The sequence below is a fragment of the Aotus nancymaae genome, unplaced genomic scaffold, assembly GCF_030222135.1.
Source record: "Aotus nancymaae isolate 86718 unplaced genomic scaffold, 86718_ANA_hifiasm-v0.15.2.pri h1tg000067l, whole genome shotgun sequence".
NCBI lineage: Eukaryota > Metazoa > Chordata > Mammalia > Primates > Aotidae > Aotus > Aotus nancymaae.
This window is the reverse complement of record NW_026988482.1, coordinates 35,690,563-35,714,428: the sequence shown is the minus strand read 5'-3', so window position 1 is coordinate 35,714,428 and position 23,866 is coordinate 35,690,563. Positions and strand designations below refer to the sequence as shown.

At 39.4% G+C, this 23,866-nt stretch overlaps 1 protein-coding gene across 2 annotated transcripts in view; it reads left to right on the top strand.

The window, feature by feature from the left end:
* Positions 1-23,866, top strand: part of FHIT (fragile histidine triad diadenosine triphosphatase) — a 1,493,687-nt gene that overhangs the window by 29,391 nt on the left and 1,440,430 nt on the right. For both annotated transcript variants that reach the window (XM_012462838.2, XM_064367281.1), the window contains exon 2: positions 8,791-8,839. The gene's annotated coding sequence lies outside the window, so the exon portion shown is untranslated. The remainder of the gene's footprint in view (positions 1-8,790; positions 8,840-23,866) is intronic.

Below are 23,866 nucleotides of genomic sequence, written 5' to 3'. Positions count from 1 at the left end.
ATGGAGCTGGTGGCTGAATATCACTCAGAATAATACTGCTAGAACTGTCTGCATTAGTAAAGGGAGCAGAAATCTTGCCACTGGTGCCCAGACCTCAGAGCTGATTGTTGTTGCAAAGCCATGGGCCAGCAGGCATTTGTGATTGCCATTCTCAACCAATATTTTGTTGAATACTTGCTGTGAGAATGGCACCTTACCCGGCTACCTCCCTCGTGATAGGTGTGCCAGGCAGAGGAAGACTAATTAAGACTTTGGAAGGCAGGACTAATGTGTTCCAGTGGTCAGGGACCCTCATTTAATTCCTGGCATCCTGGTCCATGCCAACCTCTTTCTGCCCCTGCGATTATGCCAGCTGAGAAGCGAGGAAGGGAAGATGAACTTTGGTCTGCTCTGAGGTTCCCTGTCCAGCAGTGTCTGTCAGATTAAAAATGAGAGGGAAGGAGGCCAGAGAGTCTTCCAGATGGAGAGTTCAGAGGAGGGCACAACCAGACTCCCTCTCTGCAGTGACGTTGCCGGGCCATCCGAGCACTGGGCCAGGTTCCAGGAGTAGAGGCTGCTGCCTGACCCTGCAGTGGAGTGGGGGCCTGGCAGAGCAGTCACCCTTGGCTCAAGGTAGGAGCACATTCAAATCAGGTGCACACAGGCCACCTGGTGGAGGTGGAGTATTTACCCCCAGGGCTGGGTCAGCCTGGTTGGATTTTGGACTCACACATCCTGGACTCTTCTTAAGGGTGCTTTCCCCAAGTCATGTGTGGGTAGAGTTGGCAACTGCAGAAACCACGTGGGGAGCTGGTATTCTCCAGCCTCTCAGTTTTCTTCCTTTAGAATGAGACAGGCATGTAGGAAAGGTGACCTCAGTTAGGCTGAAGGCAGCAGTAACAGTGGTAGCCCGGCATCCTTGGACTGACTTGCATGTTCCAGTCAGCAGGGGTTTGGTGAGGCACTGACAATCACTCTTGATGCCTCTTGGTAGCACAACTTTATAACTGGTTTCAGCATTCATTGAAAAGTATCCAGTGTAGATGCTCCAGGAACAGAATTTTGCTCAAATGAGAATGGTTTTTTAAGTCTATGGCTATCTGAGGTCTATGTGATGATGGAAAGGTAAAGAATAAGGTTAAACAGGTTAAATATCTGGTTTTGCCTTCCTTATAAATGGATTGTTTTAATATTGCATCTGTAAAACCTGTTTCTCCCTAAAATGAACCTCTTTTTCTCAAATTCAGGCTATTAGAGTTTGGGGAGGACCTGTGCTATTGGGAACAGAGCTGTTTGACTTAAAATGTCATCCCATTCTGAGAAAACATACTGGGGCCATGTTAGGGCATCCCTGTGCAAATGCCACATTGTCAGAATGTCTCCCCCTGGGATTAGATTAGCCATGGCACTTTCCAGTCCTTTCTGGGTGGTGTAATTTACTGCCTCCCCACTGCATGGACACCAACCCAGCCAGGGTCACGTTCCCTGAGATTTCATGGAATTTGATTTGTCTGTGCCTCTATGAATTTTCAGATGCTAATTATTGGCTGATTGGTATTCTGCTCCTCAGATGTCACCTAATGATTTTCCAGAGCTTGCGCTACTTGGTAAATTTATTTTTCTGATGCATGGTAAATATGACAGCATTGGATAGGTGTGGCAAGGGCATGTCGTATTGTGTGTATATGTCTAAGGCCATAGAAGGGTAGGCTTCAGTAGAGAGATAACTTATTGTTTTGTGAAAGTATGGAGTACAAATTAATAGAATGAATGAAAACCAAGAACAAAACCCAAAACTAATCTTTGCTTAAGAATCAATTTTCACTTTTAGTGGCAATGAAAACTTATAATATTCCTTTACTAAAGAAATTTTATTGAGTATCTATGCCAGATAGTGTTCTAGAAGATGGAGATTTAATATAGAACAAGACAGATGTGGTCCATGTTATTGCCGAACTTATGGTCAAATAGAAAGACTTTCACATACATTTGACAATATTGATCAGTTTCCCAGGTAAATAACAAAACTAAGAATTATTCTGGTCACCTCCCTGGACTCTTAATGTATCTGAGTTTCAGAAATTCTGAAAATACTCTATGAGAAATGCATACATATAAATTGAAATAAAACTTCTAGGAATATATATGAGAAGTGTTAGGTTTTTGGGGCCTTTGCTGCTATTTCTTATGCGAGTTTAAATCATTATGCAGATTCTTAAATAATTCCATGTGTTTAAAATATTAATTTATCATTAGGTGGCTTAACCAGGGCAGTGTTTTCCAACTGCCTGGTTTTCACCGATATGCAGGAAAAGGTTTTAGAAAGGGGTTTAAGAATCTTCTCCTAGTTGAAAATTGGCTATCATTTGAAAGAATGTTGCAATAATTTGTCTGCAGTAACAGCTCACTGAATGTAGCATAAAAATGAAAATGAGGGCTGAATTTATTCAGTGTCTTTATTCTCGTACCTGAATGCACAGACTCTTTGCTAGGTATGTAAATAATTGTTAAAGACTTAAAGGTCAATAACCAATCCCTTAACATGGCAGTTGAGTCAGGTGAGGGCTGCAGAATGCAACAACAGAGGCAAATCCCTCAGTTCCAGGCAATGTTGCCTTAAGAATGGTGCAGTTGGATGATACCCAGAGAACAGTGTCTATTGGGATGAGATGAATCATCATCAAAGCAGGTTTCTATATTTGGGAAAGGTATTTGTTTAAATTGAGACCTTTTTTTTTTTTTTTGAGACGGAGTCTCACATTGTCACCCACACTGTAGGGCAGTGGCGTGATCTTGGCTCACTGCAATCTCTGCCTCCTGGGTTCAAGTAGTTCTCCTGCCTCAGCCCTCCAAGTAGCTGGGACTACAGGTGTGCGACACCATGCCCAGCTAATTTTTTTGTATTTTTAGTAAAAACTGGGTTTTACCACGTTGGCCAGGATGGTCTCGATCTCCTGACCTCATGATCTGCCTGCCTCAGCCTCCCAAAGTACTGGGATTACAGGCATGAGCCACTGCACCCGGCCAAATTCAGACCTATTTTTAAGGAAGGTGGGGGTTGGATCACCGATTGAGAGGCTTGAGGTTTGTAAAGATTTTTCTGGAGGGCTGTCCTCTGAAAAACCAGCAAGACGAATCAGTGTGTTATTGGCCTGTACTGCTCTACTTCCGTGTTTATTTATTTTAGGAGAACTGGAGCTCAAACCTATTTGGATTCATTCAAATTTAATTTATGTCTTGCAGGAGGTCAAATGAAGGATTCAGAGATTGTCTACTCTAGAACAAAATATGGACAAATCAGGCAAGGGGAGAGTGGGAAGTGGTATAACATTGTAACTGTAGGTGAAAATGTTTTCATGGCCTGTAGCTTAGAACCTTGGATTTTTAGGTCAAGGAAAATATGGGAAAGAGAGGGCTAATTTGAGTGGCTATTCCTGACTATTGTCTAGAGATATATATTCTGGAACAAGAGTTTTTGATATCTAGGACACACACAAACATACACACAGACATTTTTAGATTTACACAAAGATGTACACAAGGACGACAGACTTTGTTTGTGTTAGGTTATTCAACCAGTATGGTTGGTTGTGTGCCACATGATGCCATTTCAGTCAATGATGGACTGCATATAGGACCGTGGTTCCATATTTTATAATACTGTATTTTTACCATACCTTTTCTATGTTTAGATACAAAAATACTTACCATTGTGTTACAATGCTTACAGCATTTAGGACAGTAACATGCTTTATGGGTCTGTAACCTAGGAACAATAAGCTATGCCATGTAGGATAAGTACGCAGTGATGTTTGCACAGTGACAAAATTGCCTGTGGGTGCATTTCTCAGACTATCCTCCCATTACTAAGTGACACATGACTGTGTTTACTGAATGACTGTTGGGTGCTGGGATAGAATCTGGGGCTTCCAATGCGTGGGTAAGGTGGGGTTGGTTTGAACAATAAATGTCATAAGTTTTAAAGAGCTTAGATTCTAATTAGGGTGAGAAAACATAAACACATGAGAAAGTAGTACATTAAGACAATAGCATGGGTTCCTATCATTAGACACTATAAGATTATGGTGAGACCAAAGCTCTGTTTAAAACCAGTCCTACCACCCGTCCCTTTCCACCTTCTTAGGAACCTTCAGTACTGGTTACCCTTTCTCTTCTACAGTCACTCGGCATCTTGAATAGATCTTTTTATCACCTTGATACATGCTCAGCTTTTTTTCTGTTTAAAAACCATACAAACAAACCCTCTTCCAGCCCTTTGTCCTTTAGTTGCCGCTCTTTCCTCCCCATTCACAGCCAAATGTATCTAGGATTGTCTTTACTCATTGTCTTTGTTTAATGACTTCCGCTTCTGCCTTAACCAACTCCAAACTAAATTGTCTCCATCAGTCCACAAAACAATTCCTACTGAATTCCTTGATGACCTTCATGCTGGGCTTTTTTAGTATTTATATCACTTGACCTTTCTGTGAAACTTGAGGATTTTGTTTTACTTCTCTGGCAACTGTTCTGTCTCTTATGTAGGCTTCATCCTCATCAACACAACTGTTAGATGTTGAACTTGCTCAGGGATCAGTCCTAGGCCCTTTTCTCTTTCTACTTACTGACTCCCTGGACAGTTGCATCCATATCCACAAGTGCAGTTACTTCCTACTTACAGATGACTTACCACTCTCAGTCTTCCCCTCTTAGCTACAGACCCATCTATCCAACTGCTTACCTCGATATTTTCCTTTACATGTCTCTAAGGGACTTCGAATTCAACATATCCACAATCAAGCTAATGATCTCTTTTTGACTCCAGATGTGGACCTTCATCCAGTGGGATTTAGTTAAGGTCTAATTCCAACTCAGAAAGGGAAACTGTCATAAAATTGTATTTTTCAAACATATTTTAAAAATCTTATTTAATGATTGTTTTCCAGCTTTCATGTATTATGATAAGAAACCTTTGATATCTGTTGTTTGATATTCATTGAGACTACTACTATTACATGTCTAATATATGTTGAATTCTTGCTTATGTTTCATGTGTGCTTGTAAAGAATGTTGTGGCGGATTGCATTTTCCAAAGGTGGTCACACCAGCACATTTATCTAGTCCTGTGCTCTTCTTACAGTGTAACTGACACTCCTCGATTGATGCGGACAGGGCTGTTATTCTCTTTCTTTTAGTCTGGGTGGGGATTTATGACTGCCCTGACCAGTGGAGTGTAGTGTAAATGCTGTTACGTGATTTTTGAGCCTAGATCATAAAAAGTACCTTCTGTTTGGCTCTCTCTCAGAACTAGTCTTTGGAACTGAGCCACCATGTTGTGAGGAGACTCAAGTCACGTGGAGAGACCACATGGACGTATTGCAGCTGCTAATCCTAGCTGTGGTCTCAGCTAACCCAGAACAACAACTAGCAGATATATGAGGTCTTGAGCCTTCAGATGATTCCAGCCCCTAACTTTCAAGTCTCCTAGCTGAAGCCTCAGGTTTTATAGCATACAGAAAAGCCATCCTGCTGAACCCTGCCAGAATTCCTGATCCGTAGAAACCATGAGAGATAGTAAATTATTACTTTTATATTTTCATATCTAACTTTTGGATAATTTGTCATATGGCAATAAATAACTAATATAAATACTTTTTCTCGTATAATTGCTAACTTAAGTCTTGCCTAACAATAACTTACTTCCATCAGCTTTCTTTTGGTTCCTATTTCCTTGGTGTGTACTTATCCACACTTTTTTCTTCAAAACTTATGTTTAAATTTGTTTCTTATAAACAACACATAGCAAGATTTGAAAACATCCTTTTTGATAAAATTTTAACAGATGTATTTACCCTGATTCCTGACACATTTGGACTTAGTTAAAATATTTTCTTTTGTATTTTCTATTTGGCGTGTTTTTGTTTTTTTGGTTCTTTCTCCCTTCCATTTCAGTGTTGTATGGAGAATCGATTGTGTTTTCTTTAATCCATGTTGTTTCTTCTATTGATTTGGAAATTTCTATTCTTTTGGTGACTCTTACATGTTTTAAAATTGTGAAATAGCACATACATGCAAAACAATTTGTGCAAGCATACATATACAGTTTAAAGAAAATAATAGGCCAGGCGTGGTGGCTCACGTCTATAATCCCAGCACTTTGGGAGGCTGAGGTGGGTGGATCCCGAGGTCAGTAGATTGAGACCATCCTGGCCAACATGGTGAAACCCCATCTCTATTAAAATACAAAAGAATTAGCTGGGTGTGGTGGTACGCGCCTGTAGTCCTAGCTACTTGGGATGCTGAGGCAGGGGAATCGTTTGAACCTGGGAGGCAGAGATTGCAGTGAGCCCAGATCACGCCACTGCACTCCATCCTGGGCGACAGAGCAAGACTCTGTCTCAGGAAAAAAAAAAAGAGAAATAATAAACTGATCCTTCAGATACCTCTTTCTAGACCAAGAAACAGAGCATTACCATATTCCAGAATCCTCTCCCTCTCACAGATTACATCTCCTCTCCCACTCTCAAGATAAACAGATTACATCTCCTCTCCCACTCTCAAGATAAAGATTGCCTGAATTCTGTATAAATTTCTTCCCTTTCTTTATTTTGTTTTGTAGCATACTTTATATTCCAAAACAATGCGGTATTTAATTTTGCCTTTTTAAGTGCTGTGCAAATAGAATCATATGTATACCTTTCTATGACTTGTTTCTTTTGTTTTACATCATATTTTGAGAGGTATCTATGTTGACATGGATAACTGTTTCAATGATTTCTCAAAGTTATATAATATTCGATTGTAAGAATATGTAAAAACTGTGTTTATCATGTTGCTGATGGATGTTTGGGTTGTTTTCTGTATTTTTTTGCTATTTTGGCAATACTGCTGTAAACATTCTACAAATCTCTGTGAGTATGTGTGCAAGGGTCTGTTTGGTTACATAGACAGAGAATTCTCCTGCCTCAGCCTCCTGAGTAGCTGGGATTACAGGTGTGTGCCACCATAACCGGCTAATTTTTGTATTATTAGTAGTAGAGACAGGGTTTCGCCATGTTGGCCAGGCTGGTCTCAAACTCCTGACCTCAGGTGCTGGGATTACATGTGTAAGTCACAGCGCCTGGGCTGGGACTGTTGTTTTGCTTTTATTTTTGCTGATGACATGTTCTTTTGCCAGAAGTCTCTTTTTTTTCCCCCTCTCTGATTGACTTTAAGACTTTCTTTTTGTCTCTGGTGTTCTATGGTTTCATTCTGATGTATCAAAATATGCATTTGCTTTTACTCATCTTTCTGAAATATTGGTGTATCTTTTCAAGAGGACTCATGTCTTTCATTCTAGAAACTCTATATCCATTATATTTTTATATTGGCTTTTTCTCTTTCTTTTGAGCTTGGCTATATATTTGTGTGTGTTTGTGTATATATATATGTGTGTGTGTATGTGTATATATGTAGGTATATATAACACACATATGTATATATGTATTGCACCTGTGTGTATATACATATGCACATATGTATATACATACATACAAAAACACAGATATTTATTTTAAGTCATTATATTTTGTTTAGCATTTCTGTGTTTGAAGTGGAAAGGGATTTAGCTCAATCTCCATGTTTTCTGAGTATTAATCTCTTAGATTTCACAAATGCAATATTATATTGTTTTATCTAGTATTCCCCAAATTATGCTTCTTCTAAACCCATCTGCAATCTGTGTAGCTCAGGGGGAAGGAGAAATTTCTGATGCTGTCCCATAGAAGGGACTTACCTCCAGCATTAATAGTCTAGGATTTACATTTTAGCCCATAAGTCTGACCTGTTTGTTGGTGGTCATGCATCAGTGGTAATATGGTTCTTTGGTGGAATAGAGGGATGTGGAGGTAAACAATCAAGTAAGAGCTAAAACAATCCCTTAAGACATTGAAGGAAAAAAAAAGAACCAACTATACCAACTATGGTATAGTTGTCTATCCCCAACTACTGCACCTTTCAGATGTTAGGACTTAGCCAAAAATGAAAGAAAGATACATATTCCCATTTTTAGTGACTGTAGAGGCACCTTATGAGTAAGGTTGGACCATTAAAGAACCAGCTCCAAGAAACCACAAGTTATTACTGTTGCTTTTGCAGATCTTTTGTCACATTGACTTGTGTGTGGTCAGTGCATAGTATTTATGTTTTGATTACAGAGAGCTGAAGTTAACAAGACTTGATTTGAAATGTCAAGTTGTGGCTTCCTCTGTTTTGTGAGTTTCCACTGAGAGAAGGCTGCAGTCTGTGTACAGAAAGGGTGATTGTCCCTGTAAGCATGCACACATATATTTATGGAGCAAGTGTGAGGTCTATATTATAAGGACCATGCACCTCATATAAATGGAATAGGCACCCATAAGTGAAACTTTTTCAGAGAAGTGGAAATAGAGCATGCAAGAAAGAAGACAAGAAGAAATAAGAAAATAAAATGCTTAGTCAGATTGAGTGCCTCACACTCTTGTTTAATTTGATTTTCATCTCTACTTTATAAGCTGTTCTTATTCTGTTCAAGAGTTCATACCCCAAAAGATTTGACTGTAGATTTGGCCAGATTTGTGTGCTTCAATTCTGGGTAGATGTGTAAACCATTTTTAGTTTCTAACTGTCTTTTTTTGGCCTCTTGTGCGGGAGGTATGAGGTACAAGTTTTATGAATGGTTTATTTGGCCAGCACCACATACCATGGCATATAGAAATTCTATTTAGAGACATGGAGAGAAAACGTTTGGTGTTTTACTCACAGACAACTCTGTCTTTCATTTTTATCTCTTTGTAGCTTTGAAGCTCAGCAAAGAAGAGAAATCCATTGAGAACAGTCTGTAAAGGTAAGTGTATTTATTACATGGCCTTGACAAACATTGCCTTTACAACATTGATTTTTCTTTTATTCAGAGATTTAAACACTTGGATTAAAGATATAGCTGACAGGACAACTTCCTTAACCACCTGCTTGTCCTCCCTCTTAGGCAAAAGTGCTGAGCAATAGTTACGGAGAGCAGGAGGAAATAAAATGATGTGTTGAGGATAGACAAATGCAATTGTGTGCTTGCTGACTTTTGCTTTCTTCTCAGCAGTTAAGACATTCCAATGGAGCTAAGTTTACTAAGATTAATGCTAGATGGAGAAAGAATGCACTTATACCACTTCTGGCCAATGGTTAAATAAAACTAGCTGGCCAAACGAAGCATTTAAAATAAAATGCAGAGTGGCATTTCAATTGGGTTGGATGAAATTTATCGCAAAAGTCAGTTGTGTAGTTGCATGGAAGAGCTAGTTCTGTAGAATGAAAAGAGCCACTGAATTTGGTGTAGCTAATTTCATTCCACCCAGTCACTCTGAGCCCTAAATGAATTACAGGAAATGAACTTCCAAGCTTGAAGCAATGGGAAAAGTACCTACTTGGCCTCTTGTGAAACATTACAATCAAGTTGGTTTTTACGTGGAAAAATGTAATTGTTTCCTCTTTGCTAGGTATATTTATAAGCATACCTCTGTACAGCGTTGTTCTTTGATTCATTGTTTAATTTCTGTTCTGCATGAAGTATTTTAATTTAAAGAATTCATTCTGGGCAATTACAGGGCTGCAGTTTCATCAAGAGTCTTTGGTGGCCAGGGTGAAATATGCTATAATTTTACATTTGTTTTCATCATAAATTACATTTTTGACACTTTTAGGGTTTTTTTCTGTCGTTTTTATTACGGTAATCATAACTGTGATCACTTTATAGTTAAAGTTGAAAAGCCATTTTGATTTACCTTATGCTTTAAGTTCTTCCTAACTTCATGACAAATCCACTTCTGAGTTGAATTTTTCATGTTTACTTTGAGGGTGGAGAATTTTATAGGGGTATCAGAGAAAACCCCTTTTAGATAATCAAAATACGAGTTATAAAGAAAAATTCTCTTTTCTTAGGATTTGCTTTGGGGCGGCTAAACTCTGGTGCATAAAAACTGGTTGGCTTGGAATTTTGCCATAATGGTTGAGCATCAGTGAAGAAAATACTACCTTAAGAAGTAGATAATTCTTATTTTCAGCCATGTAACTATATGTCTCTGAACCGTTGAGCCACACCTTGGAATAAAGAAATACTTGATAGCTTTTAGAAATAAATGCTCAGAAATAATTGTTAGTAGTGATGTAGCCATCTTGACAACTTTGTAATCTTTTGGCACAGCTATAGTGCTTCCATTCCTCTTGGGGGATGTTTTCACACAGGCACCGTCCATTTTCTCTACTCTCAATGAAAATCTTGTTGAATTGGTACTCTGGAATCAGACGTATGTTTAGTTATGATTTGGCTTTTACTAGCTACTGGACTATGAACAACTTATTCACCCTCTTAGAGTCTCAGTTTCCTGATCTTTGAAGTGGGGATAATACAGTTTTTGGCTTCATATAGTTGTGGAGATTAAATGAAGTATTATGTGTCAAGGGCTTAGAAGAAGTCCTGGCCCATGATAAGTGCTCAGTAGATGTGAGCTGCTGCTGCTCTTGTTAATATCATCATCCTCATCAGCAGCAGCAGCCCAGCAGCATCCTTATGAATTTTTTCATTATATATTTTTAGAAGTCTATTCCTTTTAGAAGCTTCAGGATAATATTTCTAAAATAAACATGTTGTTACCAAAGAAGGGAAAATTCTGCTTGGTCCTGGGAATCAAGTGGAAAGGTAACTTTCAGGTAACATAGGAAGTGAGGCCTCTGGAAGTGAAACGTTGTTAGGCAGAATTTTTTTAGGCATCAGGAAAAGTACCTTCTTTGGTTGTCATCAATTAACTAATTAATAGTCTTAAGAAATTAGCAATCAACTGCTAGTTAGCTTCTTCAAGAATTTTTAAAGAAAGCCTTGGTAAGTATAGAGGGAACCCCTCCCCCAACTTTTTTTTCTGTCCTGTATCTGTTTTTCCTTCCTAACAGCACCTTTGTTTCTTTTTGAGGTAATTAGGCTAGTGGAACTATAACCAGGGGCCCTACCCAGGGGCCTGCACCCAGCCTATGGATGGGTGTATGACCACAAGCTTGGCTCAGTAAATGCTCTTTTTTTGGAATTTGATTCTCTAGCTAAAAGATTCTCCCTTGTCCTAGGTGGGCGTTCTGATCTGCCAGTATGTACTATGAGACCACTGTTGCCTCCATGTCTGTCTTAGCCAGTCATGGCCTCCAAACCTTATTTTCCATTCTACCATGGATTTGCTGAGACTCCAGTATCCCTCCGATAATTCTTAAATTAGTCAATTGGTTTCTGCCACTTGCAACCACAGAACCTTAACTGATACTATAGTCTATTCACTAGTGAGCTAGATTTGGAGTAAACATGGTATGTTTGGAGGTTTACAATGAAAATGTTACTCATTACTTTCTTTCATCATGTGTAAGTAGCTCAGTGTTTTGCAGTAGGTTACAGAAAGTACAGAGTTCTTTATTAGACTCTCAAAAATGGGTTATTTTGCTGAACTTCCCAGTACTCCTGTGTTTGGTACAGAGAAGTCACTCTTGGCTGCTTCTTTTAGCTCTCAAAGAATGTGTATGTATGTGGGGGTAGGGCTGGAAATGAGAAGAGAAGCAGAGAAGTCATCCCTCCCAATTTCTGGGGCCCTGATCTCTGTGTCATGGGGATTGTGAAGGGACAGCGATTTTTTTCTGTTTACCCCTAGCAACCCCAAACACAATAGATATACTCTTTAAATATTTTTCTACATTTCCCTAAATTTTTATTTCTCCTTTGAACACTGGTCTTATCTGACTGAACACTTTCTTTTCAATGACATGTAAAAAGTGATTGAAAACTCAATTACTTCCATTTCTGGTTTTGCTTGTGGTTTTCTGAGAATGGAATGGGCAAGTTTTCTGTTTCCCCTTGTGTCTTGTTGGTTGACTACTTCTATGCTCTGTGCAGTGCCTAGAACAAAACTAGTTAATGCCTCCCCAGCTTTTTTTACAGGGACATCAATTTTGCACTCCTACTGTGAATAAATAGTACAACAGTATTATATGGTGAGAAGAGGCTTAGCAGGGTTATTAGGAAAGATTCCTTCTAGTTTTGGCTCTGCAACTTGCTAGCTTTGTGACTCTGTGCAAGATTCCTAACTTTCTTTAAGATCTCAGGTTCCTCACCTATAAAATGAGGATAACTTTTGCCCTATCTATTGTATACGGCTGTTTTGAGGATCACATAAACACAATATATATGAAAGTACTTAGGAAATTTTAACAAATGCATAACATCAGGGTATTATTATCATCATGCCATGAATATTTCTTAAACAGATGAAAATTTGAGGGGCTTATTTTAGAAGGCTGAGTATGAAAAGGAGACAAATTAAACAGCAACAACAACCCTGTGTAGTGCTTGTGCTGGGTATTCATTCATGCTTCCAGCTCCTCTCTCTTCTAAACAGCTCTGCACCAAGGGCTTAACCTCTACTGCAGGCATTCCCTGGGCTCCCTTGTTTGCTGGCTTTCTGTTGGATTAGCCAAGGGAAGGAACTGGATGAAGATCTGGGAACATGAGGTTGCAATATTCTTTCCTACTTTCTTCCCTGCAGCACTGTGGGTTGGTAATGGCTGTATCCCTTTAAGGAAGGCCACAGTTCCTGTTGGGGGCCTCTCTTCTGCAGCTACAGCTCTTTCCACTATCTGGTAACTGCTTCTTCCCTTTGCCCCTTTGAGTCTGGAGTGTTAATGGAATTTTTGCTAACTCCAGGACACTAGACCATCCCTTAGTGGTCTTCCCTTAACCCTGCCTTCACCCCAGGTGAAGATGTCATCTCCTTCCTGCTGCGACCTTTATTGTACAAAGGAACTTTTTTATTTATATATTTTTCCACCATCCTCAGCTCAATTCAGCAAATGTCTTTTCAGGATTTAGAGTGTGCCAGGGAAAAAGTAAGTCATTATTGTACACTTTTAAGAAATGGACATTTTGGTGGCATAGTTGGAGATATTACATCAATTATCTTTTTTTAAAGCAAGTTTTGGTAAATTGAAAAGATTTATGTTAACCCCAGTATATACAGAAATATATTGTACTTATATATATTATGAGTTATCTTTTACATTTTATTTTTATCAAAGCAATATATCTACATTGTTTAAATAAAACAGCATTAAAAAGCAAATATTTAAAAACTACAGCATCTATGCCTTTTTCTACCTCTCTCTGGATTGCTTCCCCAGAATTAGAAACTTTCAACTCGGATATATATATATATATATATTTTTTTTTTACTGTACCTATAAAAGTTTATATTTATTCGACATAATACAGTACTTTTTTTTTTAATTGCATTTAAGGTTTTGGGGTACATGTGAAGAACATGCAAGATTGTTGCATAGGTGCATACATGGCAGTGTGATTTGCTGCCTTCCTCCCCTTCACCTGTATGTGGCATTTCTCCCCATGCTATCTCTCCCCAACTCCCCACCTCCCGCTGTCCCTCCCCTATTTCCCCCCAACAGACCCCAGTGTATAGTGCTCCCCTCCCTATGTCCATGTGTTCTCATTGTTCAACACCCGCCTATGAGTGAGAATATGTGGTGTTTGATTTTGTGTTCTTGTGTCAGTTTGCTGAGCATGATGGTTTCCAGGTTCATCCATGTCCCTACAAAGGACGCGAACTCATCGTTTTTGATGGCTGCATAATATTCCATGGTGTATATGTGCCACATTTTCCCTGTCCAGTCTATCATCAATGGGCATTTGGGTTGGTTCCAGGTCTTTGCTATTGTAAACTGTGCTACAATGAACATTCGTGTGCATGTGTCCTTATAGTAGAATGATTTATAATCCTCTGGATATGTACCCAGTAATGGGATTGCTGGGTCAAATGGAATTTCTATTTCTAGGTCCTTGAGGAATTGCCACACTGTCTTCCACAATGGTTGAACTAATTTACACTCCCACCAACAGTGTAAAAGTGTTGCTATTTCTCCACATCCTCTCCAGCATCTGTTGTCTCCAGATTTTTTAATGATCGCCATTCTAACTGGCATGAGATGGTATCTCAATGTAGTTTTGATTTGCATTTCTCTAATGACCAGTGATGATGAGCATTTTTTCATGTTTGTTGGCCTCATGTATGTCTTCTTTTGTAAAGTATCTGTTCATATCCTTCACCCACGTTTGAAAGGGCTTGTTTGTTTTTTTCTTGTAAATCTGTTTTAGTTCATTGTAAATTCTGGATATCAGCCCTTTGTCAGATGGGTAAGCTGCAAAAATTTTTTCCCATTCTGTTGGTCGCCGATTCACTCTAATGACTGTTTCTTTTGCCGTGCAGAAGCTGTGGAGTTTGATTAGGTCCCATTTGTCTATTTTGGCTTTTGTTGCCAATGCTTTTGGTGTTTTGGTCATGAAGTCCTTGCCTACACCTATGTCCTGAATGGTTTTGCCTAGGTTTTCTTCTAGGGTTTTTATGGTGTTAGGTCTTATGTTTAAGTCTTTAATCCATCTGGAGTTAATTTTAGTGTAAGGTCTCAGGAAGGGGTCCAGTTTCTGCTTTCTGCATATGGCTAGCCAGTTTTCCCAACACCACTTATTTAACAGGGAATCCTTTCCCCATTGCTTGTTTTTGTCAGGTTTGTCAAAGATCGGATGGTTGTAAATATGTTGTGTTGCATCCGAGGCCTCTGTTCTGTTCCATTGGTCTATATCTCTGTTTTGGTACCAGTACCATGCTGTTTTGATTACTGTAGCCTTGTAGTAGAGTTTGATGTCCAGTAGTGTGATGCCTCCTGCTTTGTTCTTTTTGCTTAGAATTGACTTGGCTATGCGGGCTCTCTTTTGGTTCCATATGAAGTTTAAGGTGGTTTTTTCCAGTTCTGTGAAGAAGGTCATTGGTAGCTTGATGGGGATAGCATTGAATCTGTAAATTACTTTGGGCAGTATGGCCATTTTCACGATATTGATTCTTCCTAACCATGAACATGGAATGTTTCTCCATCTGTTTGTGTCCTCTCTTATTTCATTGAGCAGTGGTTTGTAGTTCTCCTTGAAGAGGTCCTTTACGTTCCTTGTTAGTTGTATTCCTAGGTATTTTATTCTCTTTGTAGCAATTGTGAATGGCAGTTTGTTCTTGATTTGGCTCTCTTTAAGTCTTATTGGTGTATAGGAATGCTTGTGATTTTTGCACATTGATGTTGTATCCTGAGACTTTGCTGAAGTTGTTTATCAGTTTCAGGAGATTTTGGGCTGAGACGATGGGGTCTTCTAGATATACAATCATGTTGTCTGCAAATAGAGACAATTTGACTTCTTCCTTTCCTATTTGAATACCCTTTATTTCTTTTGCTTGCCTGATTGCTCTGGCTAGAACTTCCAATACTATATTGAATAGGAGTAGTGAGAGAGGGCATCCTTGTCTAGTGCCAGATTTCAAAGGGAATGCTTCCAGTTTTTGCCCATTCAGTATGATATTAGCTGTTGGTTTGTCGTAAATAGCTTTTATTATTTTGAGATACGTTCTGTCAGTACCTAGTTTATTGAGGGTTTTTAGCATAAAGGGCTGTTGAATTTTGTCGAAGGCCTTCTCTGCATCAGTTGAGATAATCATGTGGTTTTTGTCTTTGGTTCTGTTTATGTGGTGAATTACGTTTATAGACTTGCGTATGTTGAACCAGCCTTGCATCCCCGGGATGAATCCTACTTGATCATGGTGGATAAGCTTTTTGATGTGCTGTTGCAATCAGCTTGCCAGTATTTTATTGAAAATTTTTGCATCTATGTTCATCATGGATATTGGCCTGTAGTTTTCTTTTCTTGTTGAGTCTCTTCCAGGTTTTGGTATCAGGATGATGTTGGTTTTATAAAATGATTTGGGAAGGATTCCCTCTTTTTGTATTATTTGGAATAGTTTCAGAAGGAATGGTACCAGCTCCTCTTTGTATGTCTGGTAGAATTCGGCTGTGATCCCATCTGGACCTGGGCTTTTTTTGGGTGGTAGGCTCTTAATTGCTGCCTCGACTTCAGACCTTGTTATTGGTCTATTCAGGGTTTCGACTTCTTCCTGGTTTAGGCTTGGGAGGAGGCAACTGTCCAGGAATTTATCCATTTCTTCCAGGTTTTCTAGTTTATGTGCATAGACTTGTTTGTAATAATCTCTGATGATGGTTTGAATTTCTGTGGAATCTGTGATGATATCCCGTTTATCATTTTTTATTGCATCTATTTGATTATTCTCTCTTTTCTTTTTTATTAATCTGGCTAGTGGTCTGTCTATTTTGTTGATCTTTTCAAAAAACCAGCTCCTGGATTTATTGATTTTTTGAAGGGTTTTTCATGTCTCTATCTCCTTCAGTTCTGCTCTGATCTTAGTTATTTCTTGTCTTCTGCTAGGTTTTGAGTTTTTTTGATCTTGCTCCTCTAGCTCTTTCAATTTTGATGATAGGGTGTCAATTTTAGATCTCTCCTTTTTTCTCATGTGGGCACTTATTGCTATATATTTTCCTCTAGAGACTGCTTTAAATGTGTCCCAGAGATTCTGGTATGTGGTGTCTTCATTCTCGTTGGTTTCGAAGAACATCTTTATTTCTGCCTTCATTTCATTGTTTATCCAGTCAACATTCAAGAGAAAGTTGTTCAGTTTCCATGAAGCTGTGTGGTTCTGGGTTGGTTTCTGCATTCTGAGTTCTAACTTGATTGCACTGTGGTCTGAGAGACTGTTTGTTATGGTTTCCGTTCTTTTGCATTCGCTGAGGAGTGATTTACTTCCAATTATGTGGTCGATTTTAGAGTAGGTGTGATGTGGTGCTAAGAAGAATGTATATTCTGTGGATTTGGGGTGGAGAGTTCTGTAAATGTCTATTAGGTTTGCTTGTTCCAAGTCTGAGTTCAAGTCCTGGATATCCTTGTTAATTTTCTGTCTCGTTGATCTGTCTAATATTGACAGTGGTGTGTTAAAGTCTCCCACTATTATTGTGTGGGAGTCTAAGTCTCTTTGTAAGTCATTAAGAACTTGCCTTATGTATCTGAGTGCTCCTGTATTAGGTGCGTATATATTTAGGATCGTTAGCTCTTCTTGTTGCATTGATCCTTTTACCATTATGTAATGTCCTTCTTTGTCTCTTTTGATCTTTGTTGCTTTAAAGTCTATTTTATCAGAGATGAGAATTGCAACTCCTGCTTTTTTTTGCTCTCCATTTGCTTGGTAAATCTTCCTCCATCCCTTTATTTTGAGCCTTTGTGTATCCTTGCATGTGAGATAGGTTTCCTGGATACAGCACACTGATGGGTTTTGGCTTTTTATCCAATTTGTCAATCTGTGTCTTTTGATTGGGGCATTTAATCCATTTACGTTTAGGGTTAATATTGTTATGTTTGAATTTGATACTGCCATTTTGATGCTAGCCGGCTGTTTTGCCCGTTAGTTGATGCAGATTCTTCATTGTGTTGATGCTCTTTACCATTTGGTATGTTTTTGGAGTGGCTGGTACTGGTCGTTCTTTTCTATGTGTAGTGCCTCTTTCAGGAGCTCTTGTAAAGCAGGCCTGGTGGTGATGAAATCTGTGAGTACTTGCTTGTTCACAAAGGATTTTATTTTTCCTTCACTTATGAAGCTTAGTTTGGCTGGATGTGAAATTCTGGGTTGAAAGTTCTTTTCTTTAAGGATTCAACTCTGATATTTCTAGTGTTTACCTCTCTTTTTCTAAATAATATACTTATATCATTTTTTCCCTAATTTATCAATTTTAGCAATAGCTTTCTGATACTTTCCACTCTTACCACTTCTGGCCCCCACAGCCTCCTGACATAGTTCAATTACAATTTTTATTTAAATTAACAGGTAATACTTATATTATCATGATTATGTAATTTTTTTCTACTGCTAAGCCAAATGGTATTGGTTATTTTTTTTTAACATAATTTTTTTTGTCTTTCTTGGAATTAATATGTGCTTTTAAAAAAATTTGCCTACTTTAGGCATCTACCTTATAAGGTAGGTAGTTACAGCATCTCAATTTTACAGGTGGGTCATATTAGTATTTCCATTTTATAATTGTAGAAATTGAGACTTAAGGCTAAGTATTTTTTCCAGGGTCACATAGCTAATAAGTGTTAGAACTGTGAGAAGACACCAGCCAGTCTGTTCACAGAGCCCGAATTCTTAATCATTATATTACTTACAGATGCTGTCATTTCAGTTATCCTAATGGCTACTTTACAAAAAATTCCTGGGTTCTACCTTCAGAGATTCAAATTCAGTGGGGTAAGATGGGGAACCAAGAATCTGTATTGTGAAAAGCTCTAGGGGTGATTCCGTTGATCACCAGGTTTGAGAACTTCTGTTCCATATCCTATCATTACTCTAACTGCCATCATCATAATCATGATCACAACATCATTCTCATCGTCATCATCATCACCAGCACTACCATCAGCAGTAACAAAGGGCTGTCTTGCTCAGTGCTCTCAGTAATTGAGTTGAAATCCCGGTGTCTGTTAAAGCAGCTGCCTTTTGACCTCATAGGTGAGATCATCACATCAGTGTGTGATTCAGGTAATAATTTATCTGGCCATTTTTAAGTTTGGCAAATGATGTGGGAAAAATTGTGCCCCATAGAAGTAGACGAGGTTATTTTTTCCACCTCAGCTGGTTGTTGCTTTATCTGGTACAAAAGCGATGAGAGCTTTGTCCCTGTACTGAACTCTGACCTTTAAGGGACGTTTTTTTTTTCTTTTTTCCCTGAGAGTTCCCTAAAATGACGTCTGGGGAAATACAAAGTCCTAGTGAAAGAGAAACTTTGAAGCCTTTGTTCTGTTTGATTTCCACTTCCCCCACTATCATCCCCCACCATCCACCACCCTCGCCCCATGCTTATGGCATTTCTTGTTTATCAGTCATGAGAGCAGTAAAATTTGGCCTGGGGTTTTCTCATCCCTAGGTGTGAAATTATTTCAGAATTATAATAATAATACTTTGCATTTGTATAGTGCTTTTATTTGAAGATCTGAAAGTGTTCCCTTGGTGTTAATAGAGCTTCCCATCACCCTCTGAAGTAGGTAAGTATTATTAGAGGATATTTCCTTCAAGAACATTTTCAATTTACATCCCATGTGTGACTTGAAAATGCTTATGTATTATTTGGGAATCTCAACTCTTTAAAGTGCCATACATATAAGGCAATTCTTTTATTTATGTTCAGTCTTCATTAGTGCCCAGAACATTGAGAGAAATACAGCAATTTCTCATAAATGAGTGTGGCATTTAGAAAGTGTTAAAATGAAAGCAGTTTGGTATTGCCTCTTATTGGAATATTTTGAAAATATTTAATAATGCTCATTAACTACAAAACTATCTGTTGTACAGTTAGTTTTCCTTTTTTTAAGGTAGCAGGGTTTGCAGGAGGGAATACATTAAATAGCTAGTGGTGTTGGGGCTTAGAACCCGAGCCTCCAAAGTATGGCACCTTAGCATGCTGAGTACTTTGAACTGAAGGAAATAGATTGGAAAGCCCGCGGAACCAAGGTCTGTCTGAGTCTCCCATTATCCTGTCTCTGCTTCTTTTCCTCCCCTTAAGCAAGTCATAGAAACCAGAATTCCTCTTCCCTAAGGTGGATCATAGAAACTAGAACCTCTTTTTCACAGCAAGCCATGAAACCTAGAAAGATCACTCTCTTCCTTCTCCCTTGAAGATCCTTGTTCCACAGGGGCCCTGCTCCATAATGGAGAGAAGGAATGTTACATAGAGAAGCCAAGAAGAATCTGAAGAGTTAGGCCTCGCTGGTCCCCCTGACCACTGCTGCCACTGTCAATCTATTTTCTGTTTCCAGTAGCTCACACCCTTTTTATTCTACCACATTTCTACACAGCTGTGCATTCTTCGTTGAACCTAAGCATAAGAACCATTTTCCTTGAGTCTTTGGGTCTTCGTTTCTGTTGTATCACATAAAACTTTGATTAAATACACTTGTTATGCTTTTCTCTTGCTAACCTGTCTTTTGTTATGGGAGTGTCAGCTGTGACTCTTATGAGAGATGAGGAAAGGAATCACACCTTCCCACCCCTACAGTGGGAACTTGGCCTGGTATTGTGGAATCCTTTGGTTGCTCAGGAGGTGTCAAATCACCTAAAAATGCAAATTGAGTTTGCATTCTGATTTAAAGATTTCCTTCTGAAAAGTTGTTTTGAATGCTACATGAATTGTAAGCATGCATACATGCGTCATTGGTTACTTTTTTTGATCTAAATGTTGGGAAGTTCTAAGTGGTATTTGGAGTGTCTACTCACTTAGGGTCATTGATGCAAAAGGCTGCAGGTCTGCTATAGCACAAAACATTTTTAAAAAGGCCCTCTGAACTTTAGTCCACGGTGGTTACCATGAGAGGCTTCTTGTCCATGCAGTGCTGGGTAGCCCTGTTGCATCTGTGCAAAGACGGCTAGGACCTTCACTGTGGCTTCAAACCCCCAGTACTCATTTTCCCAGTATCCCATCACCATCCCTATCAAAAGTCCTGTCACCTCTCTAGAGTTCTGCCAGGAAGCACAGTGCCAGCTTCCACTACACTACATCAGAGAACAACACTTTTAAGCAAAACAAAACAGCCCAAATTGTCTTTATTTTGGACCTTTCTGCTGGTATCTAACACATTCCCTTCAATGAATTTAGGCTTTTTTGAAAAAGAAAAATCTTTAATGGGGACTGGATTTAGGGGGTTGGGGATTGCCTTTTAGTACCGTTTGCTTTTTGAACATGCCCCAAAGACAAAGGGAAGAAGGCAAAGTCTTGAAGTTTTTGAGATGAGGAAAGAAACAATATACACAGGAGAGACAACAAAAAGTACAAATTGATATTTTAAAATTATGCTGCTCCTAATTCAACACTGAGACAAGGTGATGCCTCACCATTCATGTGGTACTTTATGACTCCCTTGATAAGTGTCAGATGATCACATGATTAATCCTTTTTCTGGAATCTCAGTTGTCTTTTTTTTTTGTACAGAGAATTCACTGAAGACCCATCATCTAAAGATTTTGGGGAATGTGGGTGGAATTACAAATCTCTGCATCATTTTATCCTAAGTCTTTGCTCGAAGGAGGCCACATAAATTTGCTGCTAATTATGTGAAGATAGATTTATCACTGAAGATGCCTTTGGCTGCAAATAATCAAAAAGTCAACTCAAAATGGTTCAAACAATAGGGGAATTAAAAGAAAAAAGCTCCCTGCCCTCTGCAAGTCTGCCTGCTGAGCCCCATGGATGTCATGATTGATGGGAAGGCATTATAGAATCCTGGCTCCAAATGTCTGGAATCCAACTGCAATACACTTTTCCCTAGTGTCAAGCAACTGGGGACCCACCAGGGTGCCTTTGATGGTTGTCACTGTGCAGCAGGGAGAGGATTTTGAGCACTCAGCTGTTGACAGATTGCTAAGCACTGTCAATTATTTTGTGGATTGCTTTACCAACTTACATTTGAAAACCCACCAAATAAAATCCATCAGAATAAGAAAAATAAATAATCTCAAGGACTAAGACCACCTGGGAGGGGCGCTATTCCAGGTTTTGTTAATTTCAATGGTTCAACAGTGTTACCAAAGTGCCTATTTCTTGCTCTTTTTCCTCTGCCATCTTCAGTGTGTTGACTTTGTTCTTAGACTGGCTGCCTTCATAGTTCTAAGATGGCTGCTTCCTTTTTGGGAGCCACAGGCAGACATGGCAACATCCACTGGCAAAATAAAATGTCTATTCTTACATGTCCTTTTTCAAAAGCAAAGAACACTAACCGCCCCCTCAGCAGTCTTCCCCTTAAGTCCCGTTTGGTTGATTACAGCCTCATGCTCCTTCCTAAATCAGACACTGGCACACAGAATGGGACTCACCCCTGGTGGCTTAGATTGGTGCTTCCCAAGTTTGTTCTTGTTATGGCACACATAGAAAATACAATTTGGTCAGCATGTTAAGCAATCAGAAGAGGCTGCTCACAGCTTGGGTGGCTGATGTGTGTGTATAGGGCATGGGCGTGGGGGCTCTGGCTGCCCTGGCTCTGTCCAGCTGCCCTTGGGGCTAAAAGGATATCAGAGCATCTGTTACCCTTTCCCTGTTTTAAGTTAATCAGGTTTTATCTCTTTTCTGTGATGATCTCACCTTCCCCTGGTACATAGCTTTATGGAAGAAGGACACTCTAATAAAATTGGGGCTTATACTATTCAGGATTCTTCAGAGACAGAACCAAAAGGCTATTTATTGGTTTATTTACTTATTGTTAGGTATTGGCTTATGTGATTCTGGAAGCTGAGAAGTTCCATGATGTGCTATCTGGAAGCTGGAGACCCAGGAAAGCTGGTGGTGTAATTCAGTCCAAGTCCTAAGGCCTGAGAACCAAGGGAGCCAATAGCATAATCCCAGTCTGAGGGCAGAAGAGGATGAGATCATGTATCTAAGCTCACACAGTGAAGCAGAAACAGGGCAGATTTCTCCTTTCTCCTCCTTTTCTTCTGTTCAACAGACTGGATGATGGTCTTCTGTTTAAATGCTAATCTCACCCAGAAACACCCTCACAGACACACCCAGAAGTAATATTTAATCTGGGCTCCCCATGGCCCAGTTGAGCTGACACATAAAATTAACCAGCATAGGGTTTTCCTGTAAGGTGGAAGAGGGAAATTTCTGTTTGACAGGCCCTCAGCGTGCCTGCTCTGTCGATGTTCTTGTCTTTGCACATGCACCTATTCTTTTTTTCAAATCATTAGTTCCTTACCAAGAAAGGACTATATCTTGCAGATTTTAAGTGCTCAATAATTATTTGCATATTGGATGAATGAATATATACTCACCTACATGACTGACTGATACATTCAATACTACTGATCTTCTGTAATACACTAGGAATGTGCTGTGTGAGGTACAAGGAACATGGGCTGGGCAGATGATTTTATGCCCTAGGGAAGGAGACAGATCGAAACTAGTAAACAAATAAAGCATATACAGTTAAAAGTTATGTAAATCTTAGGAAACATCAAGAGGCAAAACATAGCTGGCCTCCTCATTGGGAGTGGTCAGAGACAGCTCCTCTGAGTTAATCACATTTAAGTTAAGATCTGAAAGGAGGACAAGAGGAGGGATGCATCTTGTAATGAGCGGGGGTAGAGGGTGCATAGTTCTGAACCTTGCAACTATGTCTTAGGGATAATTTGTTTTCAAGAAACAATCCAAAACAAACAATGACAAAAATGATGAAAGGTGAGGCTTTTGCTAGAAGGCCACAGAATAGCTTACTAATTTGACAAGAGGTTAGATGGTGAGCCTCCTGAAGCCTTAGGCCAGGAAGTGGTTGACCCTCAAAAACTAACCAGAGTGGGATGAGTAAATGGACAACCATATCTTTCAGCATCTCCGTCCTAAAGAGCAGTAGACTGTCTAAGGAGCCTCATAGCCTCTCACCTCTTCTGTGTGCGGACTGGCTTCTCTGCATATCCGGCCAGCTATGGCCACCCATGCAACTGCCTGTGCCTCATTCAAGGGGCTGATAGAGACTAACTGTATTCCTGTATTCCTCCCTCCTGGGGGAAAGAATCTAGTGGTTTGATGTAGGTCAGGTGCCCACCCTTGCCGGAGTGACCTGTGGCCCAGGGCACAAGGTCTACCATCTTAGCTGCCATCTTAATTCTACTTAATCTTACTTGACAGGATTGGGAGAGACTATCTGGGAAATTAGAGTATAGGGCAGACAAGACGGATTAACACCCCTGTTATTCATAAATGCTGCTTTTCAAATTCTCCAACTTTAATAACACTGGAAGAGTCCCAGTGATGTAAATAACTTAGTTACCTGGCTTATTTAGCTGAGTACTGATACCCGCTACAGGGCATTGTGTAAAGCAGATACTTAAGAAGTAGTGATGGTGGTAATAACAAA